Source organism: Rhipicephalus sanguineus, chromosome 3, assembly GCF_013339695.2.
Source record: "Rhipicephalus sanguineus isolate Rsan-2018 chromosome 3, BIME_Rsan_1.4, whole genome shotgun sequence".
In the NCBI taxonomy this organism is placed as follows: Eukaryota; Metazoa; Arthropoda; class Arachnida; order Ixodida; family Ixodidae; genus Rhipicephalus; species Rhipicephalus sanguineus.
The window spans coordinates 150,490,310-150,510,309 of record NC_051178.1 but is presented as its reverse complement, the minus strand read 5'-3'; positions in this window follow the sequence as shown (position 1 = coordinate 150,510,309).

Sequence of the window (20,000 nt, the reverse complement as noted above, 5' to 3'; positions counted from 1 at the left end):
CTTCTGTCTTGTTACTTCTCCCCAGGCAACCGAGGATCGGCTCGTCGATCCCAGAAATAATAGCTTCTTTCCTTGTTTCCGACGTGACGTTGTGGCTCATAGGCTTAAGGAGAGCAGTAACGCTCTGCTTTGATTTTGCCCTTTCTTAAACGTTACTTTCTTTCATTCTTTCTCTAATGTAAAAAAAATGTATGGATGGTTTTTTTTTTCTGTCACTATGTGCACCTTTACTTTCACTTCCCCTACCTTTATGTCCATTCTGACTCGATAAATTATATGTTTACAATTTGGATCAGCTGTGCCTAATTTGCTGTACAATTAAATACCAAGAAATTTTGCTTTGGTTTGAGGACTCTTTGGTTACAAATCGTACGATGGCCATGGCTGGCATGGTAACTGCAATCCCATTAATTCTTACTCTGCCTTGTCTGATTTAGAATATTCAGTTCAAATTTGTATGGTCTTGCTTATGTTACATGTCTTGCATGTCTTATAACAACCTGCTTTATCAACTTCTTCCCTACAGATGAGCTGCTTAATTTGTCAATTTCAAACACTTCATCGTGCCACTTCTTCGTTGGTAATGTTGAAGAAAAAGCCTTAGATTAAAAAGAGACTATGCTTTTGAACTGGTGCAGCGCATCGCGTAAAGGAAGAAGAAACGGCCGAGCCGGCCAGACGGAAGGACAGAGCATGGCCTCTTTTTAATTTTCAGGTTTATATCTATAAACAAGAAACCGTACGTCTTAGTGCGTTTTTTGCAACTAAGAACCATAAACCTGAATGTCCCCTACGCGTGACTGTGTCTGAAAACAGAGCATGATAGAAATCCTTATATTTGTTCCTGCAACAGCACCTACACAAATTGTTCTGAGACAGATATTCTGAGGAAGTTGCGTGCTTTCTTGCAGAAAATGAGACTAAACAGTTGGATACCTTCTCAATCAATATCATAGATATTTACTATATGATACCACAGGATGCTCTTCTTACTAGCGTAGCGGAATGCAGTGACAGCTGCGGGGCGGTGGCACTCCAAAATGCTTCCGGTATAGTCTTTGGCTCGTTTTTGGAGCTGCTAAGCATCTACCTTGGTTCCACTTATGTACAGTGGAAGAAGGAAATCTTTTTGCAAAAGGCTGGTGTTCGCATGGGATCATGCATTGCTCCGATATTGAGCGACATCTTTTTAACGAAATGATGAAGACCGTTGGAACAGCGTCTGATATTCATGCAAGTGTTGCGTGCCTCAAGGTTCGTTGATGACTTTTTAAATAGTTTTAGAATGCGACGAGGAAGACTTACAAAATCAGTCTTCCTATATAATTCCGCTTTTTCGTCAGTACTTAGTACATTAATTTGGGAATCACGAGCTTGCGCTTGACAGTTTTCTTTTTCTTTCTTTTTTTTGCGTAGGGACTGCGGACGCGCACCTCAGTAGAGCACTAGCACCATGTCCAAGTCAACTGACAGGTCAACCAGGGAGGTTGTTGAAGCCCTAGAGTTAAAAAAAAAAGTCACGCCATATCCTCGAAGTGAATAATGTTAGAGGAGCTTGCTTGGAGATGATGGGGTAACCCGTGAATACTCCGTACAAATTCCTCTATCGCCATATAAAGTCGTGACCATGTTGTTATATATCCACACATTATATACACAATGTTTATTAATTTTCTTGGCGGCGAGCCCGCAATGCTGCTGCCTTGCGAGCTCTCACCCCCGCTGCCCTGGCTTCTTGGGCGTTCATGCTGAGTAGCGGTAGCGAAGTGCACTGAGTGAGCTCCCGGCGAAGAGAAGGGAAGCGCGCCGAGAGCAAGCGCTGTATATGGGCGCGGCCCTCTAGCGGTCACCTATCTAACGAGAGCACGCGCCGAGTGTGCAGCGGAGTGTGCGGCGCCGCCTGAGCGGAGAGAGCACAGCTGCGCCTCTAGCGGGAGCAATGAGAACTAGCGGCTACGGCGCGATGGACAAGGCGCGAGCATTAGAAGCTTGGCGAGCAAGCTCCTAAAAAGTTCGGCCAATGCTGTGTCAGTATGCCATCTGTTATGCTCTCAGAGAAATATGTGAGATTCCTTACAGGACCCGTTTCGCACGCGCAGTAGGAGTAACCATGAGATGCTCCGTAATATCTCTTGTATTTTCATATCTTTGGTTTATTCATATACGGGCAGTAGGTACTTATTCTGCGCAACTACTGAATAAGCTGTCAGCTAGTGTGCCCTGTGTACGTGTCGCTTCTGCTCGTCTGGTCTCTTGTTTTCGCTGGCGCTATTTTACTGCAAGTATGAACCAACTAGCCTAAAAATAAACCTTCGCAATGAGCTCGCATTACTTATTCATAGAGTTCCATCGGATTGTCGTTGTCGTTTCTGTAACCTGAACTGAAATTGAGTGTTTCGTTCGCTGTGCCTTAAGATCAGTGTTCAATCAGGAATAACAAAAGTTGTTTGTGAACCATTTTCTTGATTATCCGATGCTCTGGATTAGAACTTGTACATAAAAATTAATTATTGTATTTTCGTATAACTGAATACGTCCACTCAGCTAATTAACGAACAACGTAAACGACGTATCGCGGCGGGCTCACGATATTTATGCGTTTGTTTGAGTTCTAAAAACGTCTAGAAAGAAGAGTTCAGATACGGAGCACTGCAGCAGTTTTACATGAAAAATAAGCATTCTTACCTTCTATTCACCAAAGCCCCTCCTAATAAACGACAAGCCATGTTTGGTTGAAAAGAGGTCTTAATTAAATAGAGCTTCAGTTTACATTTACCTAATGAGAGCTCAGGCAGATCACAAAAATGCGCTTCATTAGGAGCCTCTCCAAATCTCGCGGCAGCCATTTTTTTTTCTCACGCTCAAACTAAAGCAATGAGTGATCGGAGCTCAATAAAAGTGAAAAGAAAATCTTTTCGTGGCCATTTCCAACGCGCTGATGGTACAGTTCCTCAATCTTGATTATGTCTGTATTGTTACTAGAGCACGTTTGACTTGCAGGATTTACTTGCAAAAGCGGCACGGCTGAATTGCTTAGTACGCTATTTTTCTAAGGCCAAAGTCTGGACGACAGTCTGCGATGAATTTAACAAATATTAGAACTTGGTCACCTTTATTTTTGTCCCTAGAGGACACATTTTAGGGAGTCATTGAAACGTTGAATAAAAATTTATTAAACGTATGATCAATTAGGCATCCTTTGATTTACCGCATTATCTGCAGCTAAAATATGATTTCAGCATCTAGCGCACAACGCAAGACAAGGACCGCGTGACAACCGGCGAAGGCAAACGACAATCGATGAGCCACGGATAACCAGGGGCATGCTTCATTTTGAGCATGCCCCCAGTTCAATCAATAACGCTCAGTGGGCATGACTACTGGCTGTCAATACGACCAAGTCACTAATTGATTAGAAACGTTTGCCTTAATAAGGCAATTATAGTGCTTGAGGACTTATATTTGCTACACCAGATACATTTATGCACCCCCGCTTGTTTCATTGTACCATGTAATAGATAGCAGAGAAAACCCATAGGCGTAATGTAGAAGAAGTACCAATGGTTGACTAATAAGATTTGTTCCTTTCTCTTATTAGCTATTGGGCAAGGTAGCAACAGCCACAGCCAGCAAAGACCACGAGCGTCGACTAAGAAACATTGTATCGAATTGCAACTACTGCAGCAGTATGAATAAGGCGCACAGATAAGCAATATGTTACGCAAGAGAGCAAAGAAACATCAAAATTTCCGTTGCCATGTTGAGTAGCGCAGTGGCTATGAACTGTGACTTAGAAATGTGTATTAATATTTAAATTTATTGCAAGTTTTCAGACAAGAAAGGCCATCATACTTTCTATCTAAGATTATTCGATCTCAGGCGACATCGCGTTTTTACATTCTATTATTAAGCAAAGGGGTGCAATGCACTTAATTCATAAAGTTCTTTCACCTACAACCCCTGGGAGCGCAAAAAAAGAAAATAATAGCAATAAAGCTTTGCGCAGCGGCTGCATCGTTAGAAGCGGAATTAATATGCTAAAAGCTCGAACCCCGGGTCTTTGAAATGCGGGACTAATCCGGCCTTCAAGGTAAACGCAAAACTGTTTTTGTTTGAGAAGCATTAAAAGAGATAGCCACACTTTTATAACCGCATGAATTTTAATGATCCCGATCTGCAAGCGAGTAATCACGGGGCGCTCGCGAATGTTCACTGAGGCAAAAAAACAAAAAAAAACAAATACTGGAAAGGGCTTAGCCTCACATGAGAGAATTACGAGAAGAAAAGATGAAAACATCAGACTAGAAAAAAAAAGTCAGTTAAATAAGCGAGAATATTGGCGCATACAAGAACCTGGAAAAACCTGGAATAATCTACAGATTCTGCGAAGACAAATCTTCGCAAGAACGAGCAATGACTGAATCAGGCAAAAAAAAAAAAAGACGATCTTTTTCTGCATATATTATGTAGGTGGGGTTGGGTACTGAGTCTCACTGAAACGGTACCGAACTGAATCCGCTAGACATGACTTTTACTAAAAAAAAAGCTTCATTGACGCAGTGGTTTATGATAATACGCACTGCCCGTCTGATATCGATCGAAGAGCGACCGACGTAAAACGATTTCCGGGTGCTCGATGATTTCTACATCTCGGGTACTTATTTACTTGAGCAGCAATCCCTCCCCCGACAACCACACACGTCCTCAAGTTTTAAAGCGAGGCTGTATATTGCTGGGTTCAGGTGGATCACGTTCACGGAGAAAACGAATCGTAGGGCAGCAATTTTCGGCGCCACTCGCCCGATCTCCACAGGTGCCTTTCGCCCCCTCGCCACCGCCAATGCCTCTTTCACAAGTGTCGCGATACTTGTGGTACTCTGCCGAGTATCACAAATATCGCAGCACCTCCCACCAATCGTTGGGCCCCTTTGTCTCTGACGTAGAGATTGCGCTAGCGCCTTTATCAGCGGTTGCCCTTTAAATTCACTATGGGACGGACGCCTGACGTTCGCTCGGAGGAAGAACAGTGGGAATTCGAGGAGCGTCAATGCGCACAGAAAAACGAATAGGCGCGAAACCGACGCGAAGCCGCTGCCTCAGAACGTGCAGCCACAGCAGCTGACTTCAACCTTCACAATAGTGAGTTATGAATTTTCTTCTTTTTTTCGGGGGATCTTGTGTAATCTTTCGTGGTTTAGCATCTTTGTGCTACAAAAAGGAAACTCCCACTTCATCTTTAAATGGCATTATAGACATCGTTTGCGAGAGGAGCGCTGAAAATGCTGCGCTGGTAGCCATGCGTTTCCACTGCGTACAAACCATTCACGAAGGCCCAAGCTCACAAAAACCTCTTACGTTAGAATTACTCGTGAGACAAACTTTAATTCAGTCCTGGCGCTCAACATGTCATTAGCTAAGACTGTAAGCCAATGGCAGAAAGAACATCCGAAAGAAGGGCTTTGCGAATTCCGTCCTTGGATCTCATCTAAGCCATCGCCTATGCGTCCTATAGAAGACTTTCCCAGAATATGCCGATAACGATATTAATCATTGGTATGATTATTTATGAGGACAATGACTAGAGTGGTTATTATGATCATAATAATGATTCTCTAAAACATGACATATCCAGTGTAATATGGGCCAACATTCCGCTTTAACGCGTCTTGACCGCGACTCATACTTTCTCTGAAACATGTTTTTGTTGCTTTTGAATATAGAAAAAGAACTGGCGTCGATCTTCATTATTGCTTTCTGCGTGCGAACTCAGAAAATCAGTTGCATCGCAGCCAACATGTGTGAAAGCAGAATGCTTGCATGCTGGACACTAGAACACATAATTTTTTAGTGTCCCGCATTTGTTATGCAGCGAGCACTGTTCATCAAGGAATATGGACTTATTGGTCTAAAGTGTACGAACCTTGATGATTGCCTGTTCCCGAGGGGTTGTGCTGCTCGGCGTGACCAGGCCCATCGAGCCCTACTTACTTTCTTAAAAAATACCGATTTGGCCTCGCGCGTATAGACATTTTTCCTTGTGACCACTTATTCGTGTTTACGTCTGTGTTATTTGTGTTTTTTTCTTACCTATTTTCTTTCCTTTCTCTTTCCCCCCTATCTTCCTTTCCCCAATGGTTCCCCTATCCCAAATGAGCAGGCAGGCGTTGTGCCCCTTTAGGTGGCAGTTGTCAGCCTGTTCCCTCCCTATTTCCTCTGTGTCTTCGTGTTTTCTATGTATTCAAACCAAATAAATAAAATAATGCTAATACTTTTATTTAAAAAGAATAAATCGTCATGAACCACACTAAGGTGCCACAAAATATAGTATTACTACTAATAATAATATTGTTATAATAAGCATCCCTGTAGACATCATCAGGATGAAGCGCAACCTAGAAGTCAGGCTTCCACCTGAAGAAAAGCCGGATTCTTACCTGGCCATGTTAGACTTCAGGGCTTCTTTGGGCAAGTGGGGCATTCATAAACAACAGGAGTCTCATAACAGGGGCTCACCTAGAAAAGCTGAAGTTCAAAAGGCAAAAAAACAAAAGATCACGAAACGACAACCACATTCCCGCATCGGCAAGAGAGAGAGAGGAAGGATAAAAGAAAGGTAGGGAGTTTAACCGAGGCTGACCCCGGTTTGCTACCCTACATTCGGGAAGGGGGAAGGGGAAGTAAAATTCAACAAGAGAACAGAAAGAACCGTTGTTGCCACCGACACAGTAACTGCTCTTCGCTAAAAGTCACAGCAGAGATTCAAATAATGTTAAGCTTGCGATCACAATATCAGTGTCCAGAAATCCATACACTTTCAAGCAAAAAAGAAACAGCGTAGTTTACGCAATTTCGCAAACGCGAGAAAAAAAAACTCAATCTGTAATTTTACGGCAACAAACTACAGATCCAGAGCGTAGCACGAAAGACCGTGAAAATGAAGATAAAGAAGGCGATAAAATACGAGAAATTGGGTAATTCTTCGTACAAAGCGACAGAGCCGATGAAAGTATATCATCTATCTATACATGTTTGTCCGTTCGAAGACGATCAATCAGATGAAGCACCGTCGCGGCTCATTGACAGGACGATGCAGAATGGAAGGACAAATAGCGTGGAGTGTCGGCGAACGGAGAAATTCTTTTTCTCTCGGAAGAATGGAGCAAATCGAGTTTTATTTGCAGCGGAACAAAAAAAGAACAAAACGCTCGCTCTCGACAATTGGGGGAAATCGCAGGAACCAGGCAGGAGATACTTTTACGAAGTTCGCTGGACATCATCAGAGCACAGAAGGAAAGAGAGCGCGAATGACGGAGCGCGTGTTGCCAAAACCTGATACGTTGGAGGGTTAGATAAAGCACGGTGTATTTCAACGGGTTTTATTTTAATGCAACACCCAATTTTTCGCTCCAGGGGCCACGATGACAGGAAGTCGTTCATCATGAAAACTCCAATCTATACCCAACTTGAATTTTTTTTTTTTTTGCGCGCCTTTTTCTGTACTGGATGCTTCCACGGGGATGACTAGTAGGTGATTACAACGGCAGCTATCGTTAGGTATAAGATGTCAAGAGATTCTTTGTTTTGTATTGCTGTTGTTGCAACCCATCTGGAAACACTAAAAAAAGTATAAAAAGCAGTGAAAGGAATAAAAATCAGCACCGACTTGAGACTGGTTACGCACGTCCCCCTAGCAGCAACGTTTTATTTTTATTGCAGTCTTTTAGGGTCGATATTCCGTTTTCTTTACTTCTTTTTTCTTTTTTGACGTTTCGAGCGATAAGATGGTTTAGCTATTTTTGCTATGAGTACAACGCAGAATAATAGTACAGGCACTGATACCACGAGCATGTATCAGGGCACAGGATTTTAGAAGACAAATATATAGCACGACCTTAAAAAAACATATTTGTTCCTGAAAAGTTTTGGCCTGAAAGACGATCTGGCCAAAGCTTTTAAGCGGGTAAAGAACATGTCACGCTAAAGACAGTGGTGTCATGCCAGTCTTATTAAAGGTGGATCTATTTCATCTAGACGAGGCAGTGGTGCCGAGGAGCTCGTTTTTCACCAACAACCTCGATAAACCGACATGCAATGAAGCCAAAGAAGACTTTAGTCGTGAACAAGCTGGTTTTTAGTTGAGAAGTGTTGTTACGCTTGAGTAAGATTGAAATGTAAGCTTAACGTTCTTCATAAAGAAAGAAGCGTATAAAAGTAAACAAGTAATGGAATTTGCCTTCGTTCGGGGCCAAACCGAAGGTCTTCGTATTGTGCATTATCCACTCGGCTAAACTCGCCAGCTGCCACCTTGTTCAAGTTCTTCCGTCTGTGTTGGCATCCACAAAGCGGTAGGCCTGATTGTTCAATTATTCAGGAATATCCGCAGCAGCCAGATGAAGTAAATATGCGGAGCTACCATAGTCTTCCACGTGGACGATCCATTAAGGATATGGGTGTCCCGTATTAGGCATTCGCAGTTATGAATAACGAAAGAAAAAAAAAGACACGCTTCCCACAATTTCAGCTTCGAAGTTCTGTTGCTATAGTCTCGTCTGCTGTGCGCGGTCTCATTAAATGGCAGGCACTTAGTGGGCAACCTTTGGGGAATTTTTTAATGTGGTTCATAGAGAAATCGCTAGGCGATAAAATTCGAATAAAGATGAAAAGAACAACTCCAACGAAAGGAAGTGATATGAGCACCTGTCTCGCTTTTGCTCTCTGCGAAACAATTTTGCACAGTGCATGAGCGACCAGCATAGGGGAGCATAATGCTATACCACTCATTTCTGCCCCTTTTCAGAGAGCGGGCACGTAGCGTGCACTCTGAACCATGCTTGTCAAGTAGGTCTAATCCACCGCTCCGGCCGCCGCCTTTCGTAAAAATATTTAGTGGTCGACGCCGAGACAGTGTCAAGCGAGGTTATGCTGCATGCTAAGTTCACGTCTTATAATAGAAATGTAAGCGGAATATTGCAGGTACCACGAGATAGCGCATGCCGGCTGTAGCCGACCGCTCGACCACTCCAGAAGAGTGCAATTGAGACCGCAGTACGGGGCGGTTGATATGATGCCGTTCAATAACAGTTACGATGGCAATGCTAGCAGATATGATGTCTTAAGAATATTGATCTTCCAACGCGCACTGCAAAGAACTTATTGTACTGCCTTATATATATGGCGATACCACGTACTCGAGAAACCGGTGTTTTCGACTCCACGAATTTTCTCCATTTTTTTGTCATTTTTCTGAATAGTTGCGATAAATGCATATTGCCCTTTCGCAGGCCTTGTCTAAGAATTCCGGTCTCGCTTTCAACTTATGGAAAGTCTAGCAGAGCGCTTTGCCCTTTGTTCTGGTACACACGCACTCCTTAAGCGAAATGAAAATTCCCGGCAATCTCCAAATTGCAATATGGCATTTGCAATGCACCACTCTTGCCCCTCCACGGTGGTCTAGTGGTTATGGCGCTCGACTGCAGACCCTAAGGTCGCGGGATCGAATCCCGGCCGCGGCGTCTGCATTTTCGATGGAGGCGAAAATGTTTGAAGCCCGTGTACTTAGATTTAGGTACATGTTAAAGAACCCCAGGTGGTCGAAACTTCCGGCGCCCTCCACTACGGCGTCCCTCATAATCATATCGTTATTTTGGGATCTTAAACATCATATATTATTATTATTATAATGCACCACTCTTCATACATGAAACACGAACAAAAGGAATATTGTCTCGTTTTCTCGAAGTCTTTGCTCGTTCATAATACATGTAAGAAATCTGGTTTTATAATGAAACTGCTATGTACTGTTGGCTCACTCACGGCGGGAATAATCTGTTTACGTTTGGAGATAAGGTTGCGGAGCGAGTAAAATTTTATGGTACCGTCTTTACTATCGAAAGAACGACTGGATGATTTTAAAATTTATCTGAAAGTTGAAAGAATTTTCTGCTGCACTTTTACGCCTGTAATGTCATTTTTTTATGCGTGTGGTGAACTTCTGTGCAGCTGTGAAGAAGCTATTCGAAGTTATTACATCTCTACGCAATATTACGAGATAGTCAAATTAACATCACCCGTTAACGCATTGGGATCGGCGGTTTTGTGCGTCACAAATTTCTGCTTTTCTGAGCTGCCCGCATTAACGTATTTCATCCAGGCGAGACATGCCCTCTAATGGCAACACATTCGCGCCTCCAGCTGCGACAGCGCCTTACTGCAATAGAAGAACAGCGCAATTAATTGATTGTTTAATTAATTATATATTTCCAAGATTGCACGCATAGAAACTGCATAAAAGTGGACGAGAAAACGACCGCCACCATAGCTCAATAGAGACAGCATCGGACAGATTAACTGAAGGTTGTAGGTTCGGTCCCTACCGGCGCGAAGGTCGCGTTTTCATCTTCTTTTAATGCTTTACATTTATGTCATAATTGCTACACTATAGTCAAATACTTCAAATAATGTCTCCTATACATTACCTGTGATTGCCTCTTGGCTTCATTTGGCTGTGTCTAGCAAAGACACGAGCTCTTAATCCATCCTTCTTTCTTTCACTCAAGCCTCTCACGTACTATTCAAACAGAAAAGTGGAACAGTCAATAATGCTAGCTAATATCTGGCTTTCACCAATTTACAGCAGATCACATTATGATCCCATATTAGTCAAAAGCTCTACTTTACAATAAAACTAATGTTAGAAATTTTTTGTCTGTTCCTCGTCTTTTTTTTCTTTTGAGGCAACTGTACCAATGTTTAGGCGCCTCTCCTGCCACTTTCAGCGCTTCAGCTGGTGCGTTTGGGGGCTATCATTGGGGTCCTGCTCAGCTCAAGAAGCTCCTGCTATTCTGGCTTCTCTGCACTGATATGCTTTATAAGAAGAAGCCAACCTCCTGCATAGCCGTTTCCATTCGACACTATGTGTATAGAGTGCACACCGTTGTCTTCTAAAAAGATACTTTAAGACGACTCTACGCAGTCTTGCTCGAAAAACAGTCGCTCTCCCAGTTCCATGACCTTTTGTTTCCTTTCATATTTAAATTGCCGTAGGAAATATAAGGACTCTTGCGGTGGACTTACGATTTCACCGGTGGCACCACCGCTGGGGCCTACATGTTAATTTTCTATCGACGGAATACGCGCAGAAAGTGCGTATTTAATCAGGTTTACGGAGACGCGTAGTACGTGTAGCTGCAAAAGCGACGCCGCCAAGTCTATACGTTGTCGCGCTGCGTTTCAAAAGGCTACGCCGGAGCCAGGGCACTGTTCTGGCTTCCACCGCTTGTATACTTTTTGTGCGCATACAATGACGGTCCTCCTTCTGTATGCATCAAAGTAATGAATACACTGACCTAAGCGGTACGTACAGTAAACGCCATAAGCTAAATGTATGCAATGCTTTCTTTGCGGACTGACAAACACAGGCACTTTCATTTCAGATTCATATCATGCACTTTCAAAGTGTGACGTTTTGTATGCCGCTGACACTGTCCGCGTCACGCAGCATGCTGAGAAGCAATCGGCGTACCGCTAACCCTTGCTGCAGCTTTCAATGTTTTTGCCATCAAATGAAGCCGATAATTGATTTCCTTTAAGACGGAACTAAATAGACGCAAGTAAATTATCTGCCGTGATGCCTTTGTAAGAAAACAGAAAAAATATGCGTTTACTGTGCGAGATCCGTCGCACAGTAAACGCACAGTGCGACATCCGTTATTTATTCATTAGAATACAAATGTGTGCCTGTGATTTGTGAGGCGATAGCTTCATCTGCAGCACACTTGAACGGGCGTAAAGCAAAGACTTAAGAATAGCTTTTAAGGCCCTTTTTTGTTTTCTGATAATGGTCTATGTACAATAATCTTGAGAGCTCGAAATGTGAAAATATAAACATATAAACTTATTCATGATACGAATTACAATCTCTGTATTTTTTTGTTTTGCAGTGCGATCATTACCTACTTTATTTCGTTTACGAATGCGTTTCTCTCGCTTAAGTGAGCGCTCTTTAAAAGTTTACCGTATGCTCACAATACTTCGCGAATAATGTGAATGTGCACATTCCCTTAAGCCATTCCGAGTACGTACGGCCTTCCCACGCACTTTGAGCCGCAGCAGTTGAATATCGCGAACGCAATTTCGTTTTCTACTCGGGGCTAGAAGAGGGGAAGGCAATTCGCTCAGTAGGGGCACAGATGGCTTTTGTGATACGAAACAATGGCGCGTTCTCTCATTACCCCGGACTTGATGTGTTCGTGTTTGTGGGCCCGTTCTGCAAGAACGGCTCTCGAAAGCTCACAAAGTCGTTAAAGCTGCAGCTTTAAGTCGCCTTTGCATGTGCGCACATTTGTATTCTTAAGTGTTTTCAGAGTACAACCGAAAACATCATGGTGCACGGCGAAGCGAGCAGTTAATGAAAGCTCGACTATCCTCACAGTGCTAACACGATTTAATGGTGCGCTGGTGCACGATCGTTGTTTGTCACTATAGCGGCACAGTACATGCATGACAGCATCCGAGGCCGCAACGCTTATGAGGAACCAGAGACACAAGGCAGCAACAGAGGAATCGCACACCACGCTATCTCTTCAAGAATGGTAGCTCTTTTCCATGTGATGGTATGTAAGAAAAACTGCCGCGCTTTTTTCATAATGCCATGGCACGCCTCTGTAAATTTTTGTGTTGTCAGCATCATCTGCGTTATCGCCGACAATTCGCACGACAATGGTGCGTTGCCGCAGTATATTGTGGTATGAGAAGAAGGCTTGGTGTAAGGGGTCAATTAGTACGTTAAAAATTACGTATCAACGCATCTTCCTGCTTGACCAGCGTAGCTAGACCATAATATTACTAGAATTTGCCGTATGTATTACAAAAGGGTAGTGATAGTGTTTTAAAGCCTCAATTCAAGTTACATCTTTTTCTACTAGAAATAACGGCATTCGCTCGGCGGTTGTTTTTTCGCTGCCCTATTGAAGGCTATGTGGTAAATAGCGTATATTATGCTCGCACGTGTGCCAACATGCATGCAGAGCTAAAAACACAACAAAATGAAAAACACCTATGTAAGGTGGACTTGGTCTAGATACATGCACGTTTAACACGTACGTAGGGTAGTGAACTTTAGAGGGCATACAGGAACTTTTGAATGGATACAGTAAGTACACAAAGACCCAGAAAATACAGCAAGTATAGCACAACAGCGACTGGTCGCAATCGCAGGACCCAGCTGGTGATAGGAGCGCGAACAGCTGAGTAAATATCGGGGTCATAGTATTATGCACGTCAAGTAGGCGGTGGCCCCTAAACTAAGGATAAAGAGGGTCGGTGAATGGGATAGCAGATGCAGAAGAAAGTGACTTTTCGTACTTTTTGAAAAGGAGGCAGCCGGTGGGGTACGGGCCGGCGTCTCTGTATGCTGGTATGAAGCCGAGAAACTGACGTCCAGGATCATCCTTATAGAAAACGTTCTAGATTCCTGCGGATGTTGCTCAACGTTTTGCTATAACCAGGTCAGAGGCCAGGGCATGGTGAGACAAATTCGACCGCGCTGCGCTTGGGAACTTGTAGATGTGGGGACGAATCTCATCGACCCGTTGTTACCGATGACTCGTGCAGACGTATTCTGGTCACGATGCCGGCACCGATGCTTTCGGTTGTTGCGCGTGCGTGCCAGCCTACGTGCAGCCCAAAAACATCCGAGTGCACACCGGAATCGGAGTGCAAAGACTCTTGGGGAAGGTGTCAAGGGAAAAAAAAAGAAACAGGCCGAAACTAAGAACGAATGAAAAACATTGCCTGGAAAGGTCTGCCTTAGAATGCATTGGCTGAGCAGAAACCGGCAGGAGAAGGGGAACAGAGAGATTTCAGCTAACCGATAGTAAGCTTAGAAAATATTGCACTGGTGTGCAAACGTCCTGTCCTCTTTCATCAGTGCGCCATCGTCTTGTTCTAGCACTGCTTTCACTTGCCGTCTTAACAGTGCTTTCAGTTAGTGCGCTTAGTGGAAAGAGTACACGAAAAAAAAATTTGCGCAGCTTGCACTTAGTTGCCCATGTCTGGGGCAGAGCAGAGCTGGGCGGCACTCGGCTGGACCTGGCTTGACAAGGGACGCGGGTATTCGCACGCCGATGCACGAAAGTGTTCACGGGATCACATTGTTAACCACGAGTATTGGATAGGTATCGATCGGGCTTGATTGGAAAACGCTTGGCAGTCACAACACCATGCAACATAATGTCACGTGGTCATGACGTCGACGAAGACAGCAGTCGGCGTTTGCAGGATGAAACTGTTTATTTGGCCGAACTTGTGGCCGGAAAATGAGAACTAGAACTACAGCAATACACGCTGTACAATAATAGCAGCGAACAGGGCGTCGTCCGTCGATCAGCTGACAAGCGGTCAAGCGCGTCGGCTTTTATACAGGCGCTATGGAACTTTCCAGCAATATCGCTGGTGGCGGCGTTATCTCTCGACAAAGCTGGAATATTCGCGTGCGGCGCGCAGTCTTAACAAAACGATCTACCAAAATCGTGAAGCTTCTCGAACACTGCTTCGGGGCCAGCGTCGAGCGTTGATAACCGTCCTTGCCGGTCAAACTCAAACACATCAAAATAAAAGAAGAGGCGGCCGTGGCATTGCCCCCCTCTGAAAAAGCATCGTCCCGATGCTTGCAACAGAACACGGAAAGGAAAAAAACAAGTGCATACACAAATAAATTACAATAACAAAGGAAAAAGTAGAGTCCCCAGGTTCGCTAGGGCGCAAAAAACGGCTTAAGGCGCACGACATGGACGACTTCAGGTCGTGCGCGGCGTCGCTGGGAGTTCGTAATGCCGTCCGGGACGACCTCGTAGTCAAGAGCGCCGTGACGTCGAAGCACCTTGTATGGCCCGAAGTATCGCCGAAGAAGTTTTTCACTGAGCCCACGTCGGCGTATCGGCGTCCAGACCCACACACGGTCACCGGGTTGGTACTCCATGTGGCGTCGTCGAAGATTATAGTGACGGCTATCGACCCTCTGCTTGTTCTTGATGCGCAGGCGGGGCGAGCTGTCGAGCTTCTTCGGCGCGTTGCAAATAGGCGGCAACGTCCAGGTCGTCTTCCTCGGTGGCGGTTGGTAGTATTGCGTCGAGCGTCGTTGCCGGGCTCCTTCCGTAGACCAGCTTGTACGGCGTCATTTGCGTCGTTTCTTGCATGGCCGTGTTGTATGCGAAGGTCACATACGGAAGGATGGCATCCCACGTCTTGTGTTCGACGTCGACATACATGGCCAGCATGTCGGCGATGGTCTGTTCAGCCGCTCGGTGAGGCCATTGGTCTGTGGGTGGTACGCTGTGGTCCGGCGGTGGCTTGTTTGGCTGTATCTCAGTATTGCCTGAGTTAGGTCAGCAGTAAACGCCGTACCTCTGTCGGTGATGAGGACCTCTGGGGCGCCATGACGCAGGAGGATGTTCTCAACGAAGAACTTCGCTACCTCGGCGGCACTGCCTCTGGGTAGGGCCCTTGTCTCGACGTAGCGGTGAGGTAGTCGGTAGCTACGACGATCCATTTGTTTCCGTATTGGACGTTGGGAACGGCCAGTAAGTCCATCCCAATTTGCTGGAACGGCCGTCGAGGTGGCTTGATAGGTTGCAGAAGTCCGGCTGGCCTAGTCGGTGGTGTCTTGCGTCGCTGACAGTTCCCGGCAGGTCTTGACGTAGCGAGTTACGTCAGCGACAAGGCGCGGCCAGTAGTACTTTTCCTGTATTCTTGCGAGGCGTGCGAGAAACACCCAGGTGTCCAGACTCGGGTCGTCATGCAGGGCCTGGAGGACCTCTGGTCGCAATGTCGAGGGCACTACGAGAAGGGAATCGGCTCGAAGGCGGCGAGAAATCTTCTTAAGGAGAACACCGTTGCGCAAGAAAAACGACGTCAGTCCTCGCGTGAATACCTTGGGAACAATGGTGGTCCTTCCCTCGAGGTATTCCACAAGGCCCCTGAGTTCTGGGTCCGCTCGCTGTCGTTCGGCGAAGTCTTCGGCACTTATGTTCCCAGAAGCAGTCATCCTCCATGTCGTCCTGCGGCGGTGGGTCGTCGGGGGCGCGGGACAGGCAGTCAGCGTCGGAGTGTTTTCTTCCGAACTTGTAAACGACGGTTATGTCAAATTCTTGAAGTCGTAGGCTCCACCGTGCGAGGCGACCTGAAGGGTCCTTCAAGTTAGCTAGCCAACACAAGGCGTGGTGGTCGCTCACAACTTTGAAGGGCCGGCCGTAGAGGTAGGTGCGAAACTTCGATGTAGCCGAGATGATGGCCAGGCACTCCTTTTCTGTTGTGGAGTAGTTGATTTCTGCCTTTGATAGCGACCGGCTAGCATAACTGATGACCCTTTCGAATCCGTCGTCTTTTGCACAAGGACGGCGCCGAGTCCTACGCTGCTTGCGTCGGTGTGGAGTTCCGTATCGGCGTATTCGTCGAAATGCGCAAGTATGGGAGGCGTCTGCAGAGCGTCCGTTTCAGTTCTTGAAATGCTTGAACTTGCGACGTTTCCCACCTGAATTCGACGTCGGCCTTCGTGAGTTGCGTCAGTGGCTCGGCGATCCGTGAAAATTCCTTGACGAAACGTCTGTAATAGGCGCACAAGCCGAGAAAAACGGCGTACGGCCTTCTTGTCAGGTGGGCGTCGGGAAGTCAGCGATGGCAGCTGTTTTCCGCGGTCCGGGCGAACACCATCCTTGCTGATCACGTGGCCCAAGAACAAGAGCTCCTCGTACGCGAAGCGGCACTTTTCAGGCTTCAAGGTGAGTCCGGAGGTCTTGATTGCTTGAAGTACACTTCAAGGCGCCGAAGGTGTTCGTCGAAGTTTGAGGAAAACACAACGACGTCGTCCAAGTACACGAGACACGTCTGCCACTTCAAGCCGGCCAGTACTGTATCCATAACCCGTTGAAAAGTCGCAGGGTGCCGAGCAAAGACCGAAGGGCATGACCTTGAACTCGAACAGGCCGTCTGGTGTTATAAAAGCAGTCCTTTTCTCGGTCTCTCTCGTCGACTTCTCTTTGCCAGTAACCGGTCTTGAGGTCCATCGACGAAAAGTACTTTGCGTTGTGTAATCGATCCAGGGTGTCGTCTATCCGGGGAAGGGGATACACGTCCTTCTTCGTGACTTTGTTCAGAGCGACGATAATCGACGCAAAAACGTAGAGTCCCATCCTTCTTCTTCACTAGCACTACTGGGGATGCCCACGGATTCTTCGACGGCTGGATGATGTCGTCGCGTAGCATTTCGTCGACCTGTTTCTTCACGGCCTCGCGTTCTCGCGTCGAAACTCTGTACGGGCTCTGACGGAGTGGTCTGGCGCTTCCTCTGTTATGATGCGATGTTTGCCACGGGAGTCTGCCGAATTCTTGACGACGACGAAAAGCAGTCCTTGTATTGCAAGAGCCAGGGTTTGAGCTGTTCTTGTTTGTGCTTCTGAAGGCTGGGATTGATGTCGAAAGCTAGTTGCGGCGCTTTAATTCGTAGGAGTAGGCTCGGGAGAATCGGTGAGGCCGAAAGCATTGCTGGCTTCTACGATTTCTTCGATGTAGGCGACCGTCGTGCCTTTGCTCACGTGCTTGTACTCGTTGCTGAAATTCGTGAGCATAACTGTTGCTTTCCCTGCCCGCAGCTCTGTTACTCATCTTGCGACGCAAATCTTGTGGTTAATCAAGTGTGCTGGTCGCCTTCAACAACGCCTTCCAGGTCTGCTGATTTCTGAGTGCCGACGGAAATGATGACGCTGGAGCGAGGGGAATGGTGACCTGGTCTTCCAGCACATTCAAGGCGTGCTTTCTTGGCGGAGTGTGCGGCGGTAGTGCCTTTTCCGTGGACAGTGTTATTGACTTAGACCTCAGTCGATGATTGCACCATGAAGGCCTAAGAGTCCATACCAAGGATGACATCTCCTCGAGCAACGCGGCAGGATTACGAAGTTCGCGGGATAAATCCGGTTGTTAATGGTGAGTCTCGCTGTGCAGATTCCCTCCGGGGTTACGAGGTGGACCTCCAGCTGTCCGATTTCGGGGCCTTCCCAGGCTGTCCTAACTTTCTTCAGCTTCGTGGCGAACGGTCCACTGATGACAGAATAGTCGCTCCGGTGTCGACGAGGGCTGTGACGGCTGTGGCCATCGATAAGAACGTCGAGGTCGCTAGTTCGTCGTCTTGCGTTGCAGTTAGGTCGTGGCGTCGGGTCACGGCTACGTCGGTTTGTTCCGCTGCTTCCACGTTGCGTCGTCAGGTCTACTTCGTCCGCGAGGTTTCGTCGTCAGGGGTTCGCGTCGTGTCCTGAAGCCTTCGTCGTGGCGGCGGCGTCGGCGGCGGAGGGTCCTTCGGTATTTCGTCGTACAGCAACCGCACCTCCATCGGTTGCTGCCCTTAGTTTCCGGATACGGCTAGGTGACCGGCCCCGGGTTGGTCCAGTGTATGGTCGGCGTTGGGAGAGGCGTAGCGGCCTGGCGACGGCGATCGGGAAGGTCCTCGGGGGGGTCCACTGCGCTCCTGCCAGTAGTCGGCGATGTCACGTGGTCGTTCCCCCTGCTGTGGACGCGGCGCGTCGACGGCGAACCCACGCAGTCCCATCTGTCGATAATGGCAGCGGCGGTAGGTGTGGCCGGCTTCTCCGCAGTGGTAGCAGAGTGGACGATGGTCGGGGGCGCGCCAAACGTCGGTCTTCCTCGGCGTGTATCGCTGACCGGCTGGCGGGCGGTATGACGTCGGTGGTGGCGGCGGTGGTGCCTGGCGGCGGAACTGCTGGGGCGGCGCGGCGTCTTGACGTGGCGAGGAGGGGGGCGTTGCGTCGGGCTGCAGCAGCATAGCTCATTGCTTGCGGCTGCGGCGGTGCCGGTTGAGGAACACCCAGTGATTGTTGGATTTCCTCGCGTACAACGTCCGCAATCGACGTCACTCCGGGCTGTACAAAAGGTGCGAGCTTTCGCAGCTCCTCTCGCACGATGGCTCGGATCGTTTCGCGCAAGTCGTCGGAGCCGAGGGCATGAACTGCTGCGCTGTCTTGGAATGCGCGGCGATTGTACTGCCGAGTGCGCATATCGAGCGTCTTCTCGATTGTTGTTGCCTCCGCGAGGAATTCTTGGATGGTCTTGGGTGGGTTTCTGATTAGTCCCGCGAACAGCTCCTGCTTGATTCCTCGCATGAGGAAGCGAACTTTCTTCTCCTCGGGCATCTCAGGGTCTGCGTGGCGGAACAGTCTCGTCATTTCTTCTGTGAAGAGTGCCACGTTTTCGTTTGGCAGCTGCACGCGGGTTTCGAGCAGAGCCTCGGCCCTCTCCTTGCGGACAACGCTGTGAATGTTGCCAGGAAGCTGCTGCGAAAAACGTCCCATGTTGTCAGGGTTCGCTCTTGGTTCTCGAACCATGTTCTAGCTGCGTCCTCCAAGGCGAAGTAGACATGCTGTAGCTTGTCTTCACTGGTCCAGGCATTGAAAAGGGCGACTCGGTCGTAGGCTTCGAGCCAGCTCTCCGGGTCTTCGAACGACGATCCGCGGAAGGTTGGCGGCTCCTTGGGCTGGCGAAAAAGGATTGGCCAGGCTGCACGTGGTCAGTCATCGTTGCTGTGGTCGATGTTGAGATCTGCGGCTGCCTGGGTTTTTCGGGAAGGAGCCCGTGCTCTGGCTGCAGTCCCTTCTGCCTGCGGCTTGTCCGACGATCCGGGATTTCCTTGCCGTCGTCCTCTTCGCGGCTTGGGCTTGGGTCAGCGCTCCGCGGTGGCGTCCGGATCATGAAGCAGCACCTCCACCAGATGTCACGTGGTCGTGACGTCGACGAAGACAGCAGTCGGCGTTTGCAGGATGAAACTGTTTATTTGGCCGAACTTGTGGCCGGAAAATGAGAACTAGAACTACAGCAATACACGCTGTACAATAATAGCAGCGAACAGGGCGTCGTCCGTCGATCAGCTGACAAGCGGTCAAGCGCGTCGGCTTTTATCAGGCGCTATGGAACTTTCCAGCATATCGCTGGTGGCGGCC